This window comes from Protopterus annectens, chromosome 11.part0 (assembly GCF_019279795.1).
Source record: "Protopterus annectens isolate FY-2018-M chromosome 11.part0, PAN1.0, whole genome shotgun sequence".
Classification (NCBI taxonomy): domain Eukaryota; kingdom Metazoa; phylum Chordata; order Ceratodontiformes; family Protopteridae; genus Protopterus; species Protopterus annectens.
In genome coordinates this window covers 112,903,748-112,919,548 of record NC_056745.1, presented here as the reverse complement: position 1 = coordinate 112,919,548, position 15,801 = coordinate 112,903,748, and the positions used below count along the sequence as shown (strand labels likewise).

At 43.8% G+C, this 15,801-nt stretch overlaps 1 protein-coding gene across 4 annotated transcripts in view; it reads right to left on the bottom strand.

Annotated features, from left to right (window-relative positions):
- LARGE1 (LARGE xylosyl- and glucuronyltransferase 1) overlaps window positions 1–15,801 on the bottom strand; it is a 2,030,740-nt gene that overhangs the window by 1,324,412 nt on the left and 690,527 nt on the right. The gene's annotated exons all lie outside the window — the stretch shown is intronic.

The following is a 15,801-nucleotide window of genomic DNA, read 5'->3' as shown; positions in this document are numbered from 1 at the left end:
ATAAAGAGGTAGTAAGTAGATAGCTTTAGCTTTATTAGAAAACCTGATCAAAAAGGACCAATAGGGAGCCAAATATTTAAAGGGAGTATAAGAGGGTGTAGTGCTTTAGTTTATTAGTCCTTACTTATAAGATTACTTATACGAGCAACTGCAGGGCTTTAGAATGAAAATAGAGTGCTTACTTTGAGATTTAGAACAGTTCTAAGGAAAAAAAGTGAACAGCAGACTTTGTGGAGCCGGGAATAGTTTAAATCCGTTTAAGCGGCGCTGCCTGATGCTGCGCTATGCATAAAATCATGCAAAACCACGCAAATGCGGATTTTAAAGCAGGGAAACTGAAAGAGATAGGAATTGACCCAAAATAGCCAATAAGCTACTAGTTTCAGGGCTGAGACCACTCCTCCAGGGACAGATAGGCTGCTCAAAGCTCCCCACTCTCACTGGTGAACAGAGAAGATTCCTCCTATCCAAGTAAGGATATGGGCAACACAGGAAACTATACCACAGCCCAGAATTCAGCAAAACCTGAAATCTTAACTAATCTAGTTCAGCAAAGGTGGGAAAAGAGAATTTTTTGGGGGGGTTGTTTTTTTTTTCAGGAAACAGCAGAAAAACACACAGAAAACACTGTAAATGCTATAAACAGGCTAGCACACTTTAGTGTGTAGCCTACAACAGTTATACAATACAAAAACAACTTAAATTGATATAAAACAAGTGCAAAATCTGTAAAAAGCAGAAGGCAAATGCAATTTAAACTTTTTAAAGCACAGATCAGTTAGAAATCCGCTTTTTAGGTGGGAAAAGGCAGTCGGAGCAAAAAAACAGAGAAAAAATACTTAAATCTGGAAAAGTCTCTCTTGGGTCTCTCTGTTGCCTGTATCACTCTGTAGCTTTTCACTTTTTTGAGCTCTGTTCGCTGGATTAGAAGTTTTAGTTTGCTGGGCTTTTTTCACACTGTGAGTGGTTTTTAAAAGTCTCAGGCAAGGAGAAATCTTCAAGACAGAAATCTGAAACCATACTTTCTTCAGAATCAGAATCTTCAGGCAGAGAAGAAATTCTTGAGGTACACCATTACCCTATAATACCTGTTCTGATGACTAAAATTTCAGGTCAGAAAGAGAGGGAACTCTCATTTCTTGCCTAAACAAACAGAAGACAAGGAAAAAAGCACTATTTAAAGTGCCTTAACAAACCCAAGTGAATATTGTCCATCCATGGAAATAACATGAGACTGGAAAGTTTTCTTACTAAATTCACTTTTCCTTGGAATTTCACAGGAAAATGGCCAAATCACAGAAGGCAAACTAATCCCAGATGCAGGATTTCTAAACTAGCTAAGTGAAAAACCTATACCTGCCCCTTCCTGAGACTGACATTAGTGGTTCTCCCTCCCCCACCAAAGGCATCTTACAGCCATAGTGAACGTGGCTATCCCTGGTCTTTGGTAGCTGCATCTGCTACATCAAGGGAGCTAGAAAAAAAAAATGCTTAGTCTGAGGATCAAAGTGCGGCCACAGCAGGGTCACCCACCAGTGGCTACAGCACAACAGGAGCCATTCTGACACCAAATGACTATACAACTTTCTTCTTGTACACAGTGTAAGGAAAAAAACATGGGGACTGGTGGTTGCTCCATAGGTAAGACAAAAAAGGTTCATAGGTAGGTACTAGGCTATCTGCCCAAGGGCATTTATAAGCCTAGCCAGAGTGTGTCGACTTTCGCCGCCCCATTGATTAATTAATTGATCCTCTGTCAAGCAGAGCCAATGAAGTGATCCCAGGGGTGTATTTCCTGTTACCCATCCACTCGTCAATGTTTCTCTTGAAGAGTGTTAGTGAGGGGTTCTGCCTAATGTAGTTTGGAATGGGGTGTCTCTGTAACAGGAATCTATCCCTCCAGCATATTCTATTTATTGTTGTGGCGAGGTTTAGCTCACTAGATCACGTGGCTCGCAGTGACTTGGAATTCTTTAGGTGGAGCATGTCCATCAGTTCTGAGTTGGACATGGCTTTGTAAGTCAGGCAGAGATCACCTCTGAGTAAGCGATATGCCACCGAGTACAGCCGGAGTTTTTTTCAGGTCGGGCTGCATAGGGCATATGTTTGAGGCCAGTAATCCTCTTGGTGAGGTACTTTTGTGGTCTCTCCAGCTGTTGAAAGTGTCTTGTGAGGTACATCCCAAATGCGGCATTGTACTCTAGGATTGGTCTGATGAGTGACGAGGGGCACTATAACCTCTTTATTTCTAGATGCGAACCCTTTAGTAATTAGATGGGCCACATAGAAGGATTTCCTAACTACTTTGGCAATATGATTGTCAAAGGAGAGATTACTATCTACCTGGGTCCCCAGATCTCTTATTACCTCTTCTGTATTAAGGGGGCTGCCACCTATGTGGTAATTCGTGAGTGTTTTGTTTTTCCCAAATGGGATGACTATGCATTTTTGGGAATTTAGCTTGATGCCATGACTTTGACATTAGGTGTCTGTCTCAGTAAGGTCCTTTTGGAGGATGTCCGTGTCAGCCGGAGAGTCAATTATGGCTCCCAGTTTGCAGTCATCGGCGAACTTGGTTAGCCATAGTCCTCCTGTGTTTGCCTGTACTTCTAAGAAGTATATGCCAAACAGTAGGGGTCCCAGGACCAAGCCTTGCGGGACACCACTTGTCAGTGGTTTAGAGTCGGATCTGGAGCCTGCTATTCTTTCAGTGTGTGTTCTGTCTGTAAGCCAGTTGGCAACCCATCTCGTGATGTAGGGGCTTATGTTCATGCTGGTGAGTTTTTCTGTAATACCAGAGTGGGGAATGGTGTCGAAAGCCTTGGCGAGGTTAAGGTAGGCTGAGTGAATAACCTTTCCCTCGTCTATGGCCTTGGTGACTGTCTCAAAGAAGTCAACCAGGTTTAGTAGGCATGATCTGCCTTTAACAAAGCCGAACTGAGTCGGGTCAAGTGTTTGGAGGTTACCAATGTCTTTGTTAATGAGTTCCATGATGATGTGCGCCATAGCCTTGCAAACCAGGCTAGTCAGGCTTATGGGGCGATAGTTACCAGGGTCAGTTGTGGCCCCCTCCTTTGCGGAGTGGAATAACCATTGCTGTGCACCATTCTATGGGCATGTAGCCTGTGGAGAGGCTGAGGTTGAACAGTGTGTTTAGGTGGGGCGTTAGTTTGTTCTGTAGTTCGTGCAAGACGCAGCCTGGGACACCATCTGCCCCCATTGATGCTGTGTTTGTGGCTTTTGAAAGGGATATTTTCACCTGTGCATCTGTGATTTCTGGGACACTACACTTATCCAGTATTGTTGTGGGCCCTTTTGGGGGTGAGGGGGGGGGTGAAGTTTGCACGGAATCTATCTGCCAGGATGTTGGCAATCTCAGTAGGTTCAATGTATTTTGTGCTATTTTGCACTAGTTCGGTGCATATCTGCGAGTTGCCACTTAGATTCTTAACATAGCTAAAGGCGGCTTTGTGGTTATCTTTTGAATCCTTGGCTATTTTTCTTTTGAAGTTAGCCTTGGATGATTTTATGAGGGACCCTAGTTTCTTACTGATACTGATCAGGGATGCCTTTCCTTCTTGGGATTTGCTTTTTTTTCTGAACTAGTTTCCTCCTCCTATTGTATAACCTGTTTATGGCAGGGGTCCACCAGACTGGTTTTCTTCTCTTAGAGGAGTGAGTCTTGGTTTTGCTAGGGATGGCACGATCCATGCATCCTTGTAGGTTGCTCATAGAGTGCATTTGTATAGGTTTCTGCATCTTGGGCAGCTTTATCCTTTAGCGTGGGGGCTGTGAAACTTACAGCCTCTGTCTTAAGTAAGGTGACGTTTGCTTTAGAAAAGTTTTTTTACTGTGATTTTCTTAGTTTGGGGGGGGGGGTGGACATGACATCCAGAGTGATTAGTTTATTGTCTGATCTAACCAGTGACGGGTTGACCTTTAGTGTGGAACACCTGTCGCCCATGTTTGTGATGACCAGGTCCAATATGTTTTCACCTCTGGTAGGGGAGTTTACCAGCTGATCCAGGGCATTTGAGTTGATGAATTCCAGAAAGCGCTGGGCCTGGGAGTTTGTACTCTAGTAGTTTTCCCAGTTAATGACAGGGTAATTGAAATCGCCCAATATCAGGGTGTTCAGCAGGACCTTCATGTTTTCCAGTGTCTTCAGAAAGGTGGAGTAGTGGTCCTGTGTCATGGAGGGTGATCTGTAGCAGGCCACAATTTGCATTGCAGATTTGCCCGATGTTAGTTGCACATGGATGATCTCAGAGGTATCATGCTGCGCCTACTAACCTGGAGGTGTAGGTATCCTTGATGAATATGGATACACCCCCTCCTTTTGTGTTTCAGTCTGTGTTCTGTGGCCAAAACGTGTGATACGAGTTGGAGCCCAGTAGTGCTGGGGTGCTCTCTGGAGCCTTGAACCAGGTTTCAGTTACTGCACAGATGTTGACATTCTCCATACTGTGGAGTGCTTTGAGCGTGTGCATTTTGAGATTTAAACTCCTGGCATTGAGTAGCATAACCCTCAGTTTTTTGTTAACTGTGCTGTTTACGGAGGTGGGTTTGACTTTTGAGCCTTGCCTAAAAAAGGCACTATGGGGGCAGCAAGACCCTTGGCCAGTATTCGAAAGCCTAGGGGTGATAGGTGCAAGCCATCTCTTGCGAAGCAATGCGGCTTGTTGAGCATGTCATCCCAGGCTGACAGACACTAGATCCCCTTTGAATGACACCAGAAGCTTAGCCAATTGTTGAAATTGATCATTTTTTCTTTATACTAAGGTATCATTCTTGATGACGACAGGATGCTACTTAGGGTCAGGGTCATACCAGCTTGGGCTACATGATCAGATAAGCTCTTCCATGTCTCTTTTCATGTAGTCCAGGGAGGTCCATCTCAGGTTATTCACACCAACATGAACAATGACAGAGTCATATTTGTACTTGTTCTGGAGTGACCTGAGTGCTTGTGTTATGTGGCAGATTCTGGCAAAGAGATCTCAAAGTCAGATAGCAAAGACTGGGTGAGCCAGTAGCAGGTAAGGAAAAGAACAAGAGGTTCTGATGTAAGTCACTGAATTTCCTACAAGCACATTAACATGTCCAAAACACACAACTACTCAAAACCTGACTGACCTTGTAGTGAAAAAAATAATTTTTTTAAACAAAATGTTCACAGAGCATTTACATACAACACTACTTCAGAAATGCAATGGCAGTAAAAGTAAAAAAACGTTTCTGAGCAAAACTGCATACTGTAGTTAGAAAAACACAAGTTTCTCTCAGAAAAATACATACAGTGGAAGGTATTATCCCAGCAGGGAGACTTTATCTGCCCAGCCTTGAAGGATGGCTAGCCAACTAATAGTTCCAAGGGGCTCACCAAAGGAGTGGTCTTCGGCAGTAAAAAAAAAAAAAAAAAAAAAAAAACTCTAAGAAAATTTGAGCACCAACTGTCCTTATACAGAGCGCCTCTCAAGGTCCTGATAGTTGGAGCACACGAAAGGTGCCCTTAAGGCTTGACCAACTGCCCAGTCATGAGAGTTGGACCCATATAGCTTAGGCTATTACAACACTGATCTATATGCTGAACATTTAACTCATTACAGCAGAGTGCGCCTCTAGGCATTTCTGCAGTTACCTCCTACAGTGCCTCTAGACATCAAATATTGCTCGTTCATATTTGCATTAATAATTCCAAAACCATGCTACATAAAAGGTATCATAATATTTTATCTTGAAGCATACATGACAACAAACACAATTGTATTGATATTTGACCTCTGCCAATGAGTATTTGTCAGAACCGTAAGGTGATAACTTCATTTTTTTTAAGGACTCAAGCCAAACACACACTGGAAGTTAAAGGCACACACTCAAAAGAGCTGTACTGGAGGGAATAAGTTAAAGCTCTTTGTGTGTATTTAATCTTTTGGATCAGCCTGCTATGTTTGCAAGTTATAAGGTAAATAAAGACCAGGACGACAGCAAATTTCAAGAAACCTTACAAACTAAAGTATAACTATGCATGACGAGCACAGCAATATTAAGTACTTGGGCATGTGGCTAGAGCATTGTCTAGAAGAATTCATCATAGCAGCATGGGAAAAGTTACAGAAACTGTTAAAATTTGACATTTGAAGGTGGAAAATTAATGGTTTAGAATGAGACTAAATAGCAAATAAGAGTTATTAAACTGAAACCTTACCCTTGTGTCACTCCCTGAGATAAGTTAAACAATAAGGAGAGTCTTGCATGAATCTCCTGTCTAGCTAGAGTCTGTGTAAATTACTAAAATTAGCTCAGCCTTCGAATGTAAATTAAAACTCTAGAATAAACATAGTTCTACCTTGTGAAAGATCTTTGTCTGCAACCAGACTAATAACCACAACTTTATTATTTCAGTTAGTTCTGCATTCATCAACCTTCATGTTTTAAAATACTGTTAAATACCTGCCTTTCCCCACAGATCCTCACTGATTACTTTCAATTAACTGCATCACACAATATAACAACCAAGTAATGATCATCACTTAACATTAAAGTAGGTTTATATTTAAGCTAAACTTGTATTCTTTCCCCTCTTTCATTATTCTCTTTCCAGTAGACATCCCATCTAATTTTCTAAAAATTAGTTAAAAATATAATGTGGGATTTTGTCTGTGATAAAGGTAAGGTCTGAGTGTTACAGAATAAATGAACACTTTCAAGGAATATTGTGGTTTAATATCCCCAGTCCTTACTTATATTATGAAACAGTGCAACAGAAAATAATATAGCTAATGTTAGTGCATGACTAGTTGACTAAATGCAAATGATCAGGAGGTTTAACTAATGTAAGCATTAAGTTTGTTTGAATTTTTTTTAGTGTGTGTTATTGTGTATGGAGATCTGATCCCCTTTATGATTAAGCATTCATCTGGGAACCTGCAACTTTTCTGACAAGGTCACACCCTTGTCAACAGTGCTACTACCTACAGGAGACAGCAAGGAGGGAATAATAATGAGAAGTAGGTCTAAGAAAAATGAATGAGAAAACAAGAATTACTTTTTTTATATAAAAAATGAGTATTGGTTCAAACTAGGTTACTTGGTAGCAGGTGCAAATAAAGTTTGAGCTGCCTAATTATTTAACACTAGAGAATGAACGCTTGCTGAGGACAGTGAGGCTAATGGGCTTGATTTAATTATTCATGGATATGTCATCATTAGTGACAGATGTGACAATAGGAAGTACCCATGCCAGAAGTAGGGAAGTGGATATATAACTTATGCCAGTATAGTTAGCTGGGATTTTATAAATAATTATATGTCATTTGTATATCAAACTGATTTCTACAGATGCTTGTGCTGAAAATATATTTGAGAGATTTGCTTGCATTAAAATGCATCAACAGTGTGTGCCCTGCTGGAAGGAAAAGAAATGTACATGCACTATTGTAACGGTTTAAATGTATATTGTAACAGCATATACTGGAAGTGGAGAGGTTAATGTTAATCCACATGATTTTGCAAAATATTCTTGAAATTAAATTACTTTATGGGTTAAGCCATAAAGATGTTATCCCACAGTTTTGAATGGAGTCAGACACAATGTTTGTGCTAGAGAACAGTTGGCAGCTCCTGTAGTGTGAAATGGTTTTATGACTTCCAGCAGCTGCACCCCATCTGAGCAAAGCTCTAGCTGTGTGTATAGTAACACAGGTGCTAAAATTCTGGTAGCTTTTAGCAATGGGGGATAATGTGTGAAACAGAATCAGATGACCAGATGTATGTGATGTCATTCTGCACAGAAAAAGTTATGTACTCACCATAACGTTCCATCTGAGTAGCTGGACTTCATTTGTCATCAACCTGTGGGAATCGGATCCGAGATGGCACCTTCACCAGTATCTGTTCTGAGCTCCAAGCTCCTCCCCTTACCCATAATACCCCTCCATCTCCTTCCTTCCTCAGATCGAATTTGCCACACCATACACATAAACCCGATCCGATATACCTTACTAACAATGAAGAACAGGAGAGTCGCACAGGCACTCTCTCCTGCCTACCAAAGAAAGAACATAATGGGAAGGTTAGGGGGAAGGAGGGAGGGACAGTTGATGACAAATGAAGTCCAACTACTCAGACGGAATGTTATGGTGAGCACATAACATCTTTATCTGAAGTAGTTGACTTTATTTGATCATCAACCTGTGGGACAGAATCCCCAGCAACCAAACTCTTGGGTGGCCCTCATGGAAGGATATTTCGGAGCACAGCGGAGCCAAAGGATGCTCTCCCTCTAGATAGCATGTCCAATTTATTCCAATTTATAATGAGAAATGAAGGTCTGAGATGAGGACCAAGTAACCGCTGAACAAATATCAACCAAAGACACCCTAGACCAAAAAGCCGCTGAGGTAGCCATGGACCTGGTAGAATGGGCATTTATCCTACCTGGAAGTGACATGCCTCTGTCTTTGTACACCTGAAAGATGCAAAGGGAAATCCATCTGGCAATGGTTACCTTAAAAATTGGTTTGCCCAAAAAGGGTGTATAAAAAGACACAAACAACTGGTCAAACCTGTGAAAGGCCTTAGTCCTTTGTAAGTAGAAATGTAGCTGTCTATGTATGCCTAATAAATGCAATTTATATTCAGCCCTTTTCTGAAAATTTGGGGAAAAAAAACAGGTAAACTGATCATTTGACTGATATTTGTTTTAGAGGCCACTTTAGGAAGAAAAGAAAAATTAGAAAGAAGTGAAACCCTGTCCTTATGGAAAATCATATAGTGAGATTTGACAGATAATGCCTGGAGATCTGACACCCTCCTAGCCAAGGTGATGGCCACTACGAAGGCCGTCTTCCACGACAAAAATGTTAGATCCACAGAAGCAGCCAGTTCAAAAGGTGGCGCAACCACAGCTTGTAAACTAAGGTAAGATCCCAAGGATGAGAAAGATCTTTAACCGGGGGCCTTAAGAGAAAGGTACCTCTAATAAAGATTTTACCAAGTCTGGAGGAAGCTAATGAAGCCATGTTCTCATCTATATGGAAGTTGGAAATGGCAGCCAATTGAACTTTTACTGTAGATGAGCTAGCGCCCTCCTGGAAAATGTGTGCCAAGACTAAAGAGACCGCTAGAACAGGAACTGTGAAAGGATCCAGATCCCTTTGAGAAGCCCAGATGGAAAAACACTTCCATTTGCTATGGTATAGCTATCTGGTGGGTGATTTATGAGCTGCCGCCAGAATAGTCTTGACAGGAGAAGATAGACCTGGAGTCCAGGCAATCAATGGAACTTGAGCAGCCAAGCTATAAGCTTCAGACTGACCAGGTCTGGATGAGATACCCTCGAAGGGTGTAAGATGAAATCCGGTACCAGATCCAAGATCCATGGAGGAACTGTCAGATGAGACCAAAGGATGGGAAACCAGACTTGGTGAGGCCAGAATGGGGCAATGAGGATTACTTTGCTCCCCAACCTGCATGCCTTCTGGAAAAATGTTGGTATGAGAGGTAGTGGGGGGTAAGCATAAAGAAGACCGAGAGGCCAAGGATGGACCACAGTGTCCCTGGGGGATTCCCCCTATGGGGGGATCAGAGCAAAGAACTCGCTGCACTTCGCACTGGAAGGAGATGCGAAGTGATCGCAGCAAGGCCGACCCCACTCAAGGAAGATCTGCTCTGCTAAAGAAGGATTCAGAGACCACTCATAAGGCATCAGGATAGTCCTACTCAGTTTGTCCACCAGTATGTTGGATCGAACTGGAATGTGCGTTTCTACCAGAAAATGGCTGGTGGAGATCACCCATTACCACATTCTCATGGCCTCGTTACAAAGGGGGTAAGATCTGGTTCCTCCCTGCTTGATGATGTACCAGACCACTGACATGTTGTCTGTCAGAATTGCAATGGTTCCCACAGGAAGAAACACATAAAGGGCCTGCAATGCTAACAAGACCGCCCTCATCTCTAGAACACTGATATGCAACTTGGTCTTATTCAGGGACCATGTGCCTTGGACTGTCCTGCCCGAGCAATGCCCCCCCCCCACCCTAGTTGGAAGCATCCGTGGTCACTGTGGCTTGGGGAGGGGCTGCAATAAATGTTCGTCCCTCGACTAGTTCCAAGGAGTGTATCCACCAGAAGAGGGACTTTCTACAAACGTTGCTTATATGAACAGGATGCGTCAACTGCAGATCTAACAATGACCACTGGACCGCTAGTGTCCACTGTAGTACCCGCATATGCAAATGAGCACAGGGAAGAAGAGTAATGGTGGCTGCCATGGAACCTAGGGCTCGTAATACCGCCTTGGCTAAAGGAAGTTGAGACTAAAAGATCACGGACACATGGAGTCATAAGTTTCGAACTCTCGCCGGAGTTAGAAAAACCTTGGTTTGCAACGTATCTATCCTTGCTCCAATGTAGTCTAAAACCTGAACTGGGTTTAGAAAAGATTTGGATATGTTGATTGTAATTCCCAGAAAGCCTGACAGTTTCAGGAAATAGTCTCTAGCCTGACAAAGTAGACGCTTCATGGGAGCAGCAAGGAGCCAATCATCCAAGTACGGATAGACCTGTATCCTCTGAAGCCTCAGGTGAGCCGCTACTACTGCCATGACCTTGAACACCCTGGGGGTGTGGCGAGACTGAAGGGTAGAGCTCAAAACTGATAATGACTGGCCCCTAGCTGAAGGCAGAGGAATCTCCTGGAGCGTCTGTGCATATTTATATGGTAGTACGCATCCTGGAGATCTATTGAGCACATCCAGTCATTTTCCTGCAGGTAAGGCAAGATGGATTGTAAAGTGACCATCTGGAACTTCTCTTTGGCAACTGATAGGTTTAGAGTGGAAAGATCCAGAATAGGCCTTAGGCCCCCCCATCTTTTTTGGCACCAAAAAGAACCTGGAAAAGATGCCTGATCCGGTCTTTTCTCAGATGAGTTGTTTCCTTAGCAGCTTTTCCATTTTGAGCGCTGCTGCCTCCCCCTTTGCACGAGTGGTACATCTGGGAGGTGTTTTGGGGGAATGGGAGGAACTACAAAGGGGATGGTATAACCTCTGGATATGACAGACTCCCATGCCGTCAGGTGCAGTGAAAGACGACCCCCGACTGCCTCCACAGCAGTCGGGCAACCCTTCAGGGCTGCTGCGTGGGCCTGTCTGTGAAAGGTTCTCGAGACCCGCAATTTCTCAAGTCCCCCCTGCCTCTGGGCTGGCGTCTGTCTGGTCCCCCACTGTCTCTGGGGGAAGATGAGTCCTGAGTATCCCAGGAATACTGAGACTTCCGGAACCACATCTTCTTTTGCACCCCAGCTGATTCCTGGAAAAGGATCTTTGAAGGTTAGAGAAGCAGAACCCGATGGCAGCCAGAGTCTTCCCATCTTTTTCAATCTGGACCAATGTCTCTCGAACCGTCTTCCCAAACAAGGAAGAACCATCATAAGGGACATTCGCTAAAGACACCTTAAAGGGCGCCGTGAACTGACATAGCCTAAAGCCAGGTGAGTCTCATCATGGCAACACCGAACCTGTTCCCCCTTGACACTCCTTCGGTGGCATGTGAAAGGAGGTACATGGGCGTATTGGAAACTGCTTTGGGAGTGGGCATTCGCGTGGAGAATATGCGCTTATCCTCTGGTGACAGACTCCTGGGGTGACTCAGCTCCTTGACCAGGTCGTGCTGTTGTGACATGGGCCAAAATAATTCAGGGCCCTTAATGAAAAGGTGGCTGAAGCATATGTCTGCTTTCCTAGATGATCCACTGTCCTGGACTCTCGGTCGGGGGGATGGACCATACAACTTTCCTGAGATAGTTCTTTCTTGGTGGTGGCCACTACCACCATAGCGTCTACAGAGGACCCCTTGTTCCAACTAGGTCTGTCTGCAGGAGGACTCAGAATCTTGTCGGGCTGCTTTGGGATTGGCTCCATGGTGTCCGGTTCCTTCCACGCATGGGTGGTAATGATATTCACCAAGGGATCTGCGGGGGACACCCAGGAGGTAGACGGGCCCATGCCAGAGGCCTGCAGAAATACTGACTCATCAGAGGAAGGTTTGGGGGCGGCCCAACCCCCTTGCTGCCGCAGGAGTTCCATCATGTCTGGAAAGGAGACATCATCGGAGGGTGATCTGGGGGGAACCATCCCCTTCCTCCAAATCAGTATCCTCAGTGAGGTACTCTGAGGAGTCCAGGTGCCTACTTTTGCATGTTCATTTGCGAGGCACCTCTTCGGTGGGGCTCTCCGGAGAGGACTCGCAAACAGTCTGTGGTTCTATGAGGGGGACAGTCTGGGGCACATCGAGCATGGGCTGTCCCTGCATGGGTAAAACTGCTGAAGACACACCCAGAGGTGAGGGAGTCAGGACAGTATCTGAGGAGATGGTCAGGGGCCTTGACCCACTGGAGAGAACTCTCTCCACTACTTTGAAAGCAGAGGAACAGCAAGCCTCCCAGAAAGCTAAAAAGGAAGCTGCTCTCTCAGGGGGAGAGCCTGAATGGCTAACTGAAAGCAGCAGTTTTTAGAGCTCCGTATAACTAGTTAAATAAGACAGGAAAAAAATATTCTTTTTTTTTCTTCAAAGTATAAAATCTTATAGATAAAGGTCTAATTTACATAATTAGAAACTTTGGTGAAGTTTTACAAATAATTTCCTGTCAAAAAGCTTGGAGATATATTCACTTGTGAAAATGAGAAACTCAAGGAATTCTCACCAGGATGCTGCCTTAAAGAAGGAACTACAACAGATGGCATCTACCCTGCAGGAGTTGTCTTTGAAGATGGATGATTTTAAACAGAACATAGAAAATCTTAAAACAAGCAGTCAAAAAACATCCTCAAGGAAATGCTGCAATAACACCAGACAAGGATAGCAGGGATAGAGATTTCTCTAAATGACTTAGAAAGCAGACTTAAGGAAGAGGAAACACAGAAAGAACTGCTTCTTAAACAAAACACTTGGTTGTTTAATAAAGTAGATGACTTGGAAAATAGGGAGAAGAGAAATAACATTAGGATTTTCGGATTACCTGAAAACCCATAAGGTGAGGATATTTCCTTTTTATCAAGCTGGATCCCTGACTTTTTAAATTTAAAAGAAGGACTTTCCTTTGGCATTGTGAGGGCACACAGAGCTCTTGGGAAACCTGCCACTAACTCAAACTCTCCTCCTAGGTCAATAATTATCAAATTTCTTTCATACTTGGAAATGATTTTAAGATCTGCTTGGAGGAAGGCACCTCTAAAATATAAACAGAGCCTGATAAGATTTCATAGTTTCATAGTTTAGTACTAGGCTATCTGCCCTGGGGCATTTGTAAGCCTAGCCATAGTGATGTGGCTTTCGCCACCCCATGAAATGGTACAAAAATGCACAGAATAGATTTAGAATACTGTGCCTCTGTCTAGTAGTGACACAGTGAAGGTCCCCTTATATAATAGAATTAGTTTACTGTGCCCCTGTTTAGTAGTGACACAGATGTGACCCCTGGGGTAAACTTACAATCTCCCATCCACTCATCAAGATTTCTCTTGAAGAGAGTTAGTGAGGGGCTCTGCCTAACATGAACTGGGATTCTGTTCCAGAGCATGGGAAGCCAATGGGTTATGAATCTATCCCTCCAGCATGTCCTATTCATACTTGTGCCGAGGTTTAAGTCTTTAGCTCTCGTGGTTCTGATGGATTTGGATTTTTTGAGGTGGAGCATGTCCATCAGTTCCTGATTGGACATGGCCTTGTACGTCAGGCGCAGATCACCTCTGAGCAGGCGGTATGCTACTGAATAGAGCCGGAATTTCTTTAGTCTGGCAGAATAAGACATATGTTGGAGACCCTTGATCCTCTTGGTGAGGTACTTCTGTGGTCTTCTCCAGCTGTTGCAAATGCCGGGTGAGGTACATACCAAATGGGGCATTGTACTCAATCATGGGTCTGATGAGGGAGGAGTATAGGGGTACAATGACATCCTTGGATCTGGATGTGAATCCCTTCATGATAAGGTATGCAAGGTAGAATGTCTTTCTAACCACTTTGGCAACGTGGGTGTCAAATGAGAGGTCGCTGTCGACTTGGGTCCCTAGGTCTCTGATTACTTTTTATGTACTCAGTGGTTTGCTGTCTATGTGATAATGTGTGGGTACTTTGTTTTTCCCAAAGGGGATGACTATACATTTTTTGGCATTTAGTTTAAGGCCATGACTCCGGCACCAGTTGTCCGTTTCTGTGAGGCCTTTTTTTAGGATGTATGTGTCCGCTGGTGTATCGATTATGGCGCCTAGTTTGCAGTCATCTGCGAACTTTGTCAGCTACAACCCTCCCATGTTTGCTTTAACATCTGAGAAATAAATGCCGAACAAGAGGGGTCCCAGGACAGATCCCTGTGGGACACCACTTGTGACTGGCTTTGAGTCTGACATTGCTCCAGCAATTTTAACTTTATGGGTTCTGTCCTTTAGCCAGTTTGCAACCCATCTAGTGAGTTTACATTTAAGCTGTTGAGCTTATCTACGATGCCTGAGTGGGGTATTGTGTAGAAGGCCTTAGCCAAGTCCAGGTAGGCTGTATGGACTGCTTTGTCCTCATCAATGGCTCTAGTGACTGTTTCGAAAAAGTCAACCAGGTTCAAAAGGCAGGATCTGCCCTTTACAAAGCCGAACTGGGTGGGATCAAGTGTCTGTAGGTCCCCAATGTCTCTGTTTATGAGTTCCATAATGATTCTTTCCATAGCTTTGCAGACCAGGCTGGTTAAGCTTATGGGCCGGTAGTTCCCAGGGTCTGTACAAGCACCCCCTTTGTGGAGTGGGACCACTGTTGCTGTACGCCAGTGTTCAGGTACATATCCTGTAGTAAGGCTAAGGTTAAATAGCATTTTTATGTGCGGGTTTAGCTCCTCTTGGAGTTCACGTAGCACGCAACCCGGGATACCGTCAGGTCCCATTGATGCTGTGTTTTTAGCTTTGCTGAGGGCGGCTCACACCTGGACATTTGAGATGACAGGGAGATTACATTCAGCTGGGATAAGTATTTCTTCTTTTGGGGGTGAGGGAGGGGAGAAATTTGCACTGAACCTGTCAGCCAGAATGTTGGCAATATCTGTGGGTTCAGTGTATTTTTTGTTGTTGTGAACTAACTCTGAGCATATCTGAGGGTTTCCACCCAGGTTTCTAACATAGCTGAAGAAGGCTTTGTGGTTATCTTTAGTGTCCTTAGCGATTTTTCTCTCAAAGTTGGCCTTGGATGTTTTTATGAGAAAACGTAGTTTTCTGCTAGTGTTGATCAGAGATGTCTTCCCTTTATGGGATTTTGCTCTGTCGTGCAGTAGCTTCCTTCTTTTGTTATACAATTTGTTAATGGCTGAGGTCCACCAGACAGGACGCATGCCTTTGGTGGAGAGGGACTTGGATTTATTTGGGATTGCATGATCCATGCATTCTTGGAGATGTCCATAGAAAGCATTTGTGAAGGATTCAGCATTGTGGGATGTGGTATCCACTGGCCCAGTGGGCTTAAAGGATATCAATCTCAGTCTTAAGAAGAGTGAAGTCTGCTTTTGAGAAGTTTTTCACTGTGGTCTTTTGTGCTGGGGGGTGGAGGTGGGATATGTATATCCAGGGTGATTAGTTTGTGGTTAGATCTCACTAGTGAGGGGTATACCTCCGGTGTGGAGCATTTTGTCCCCATGTTTGTGATGATCAGGTCTAGTATATTATCTCCCCTAGTGGGAGAGGTGACTAGTTGTTCCAGTGCATTTGAATTTATGAATTCCAGGAACCTTTGGGCTAGGGTGTTAGGGCTAGAATAATGTAT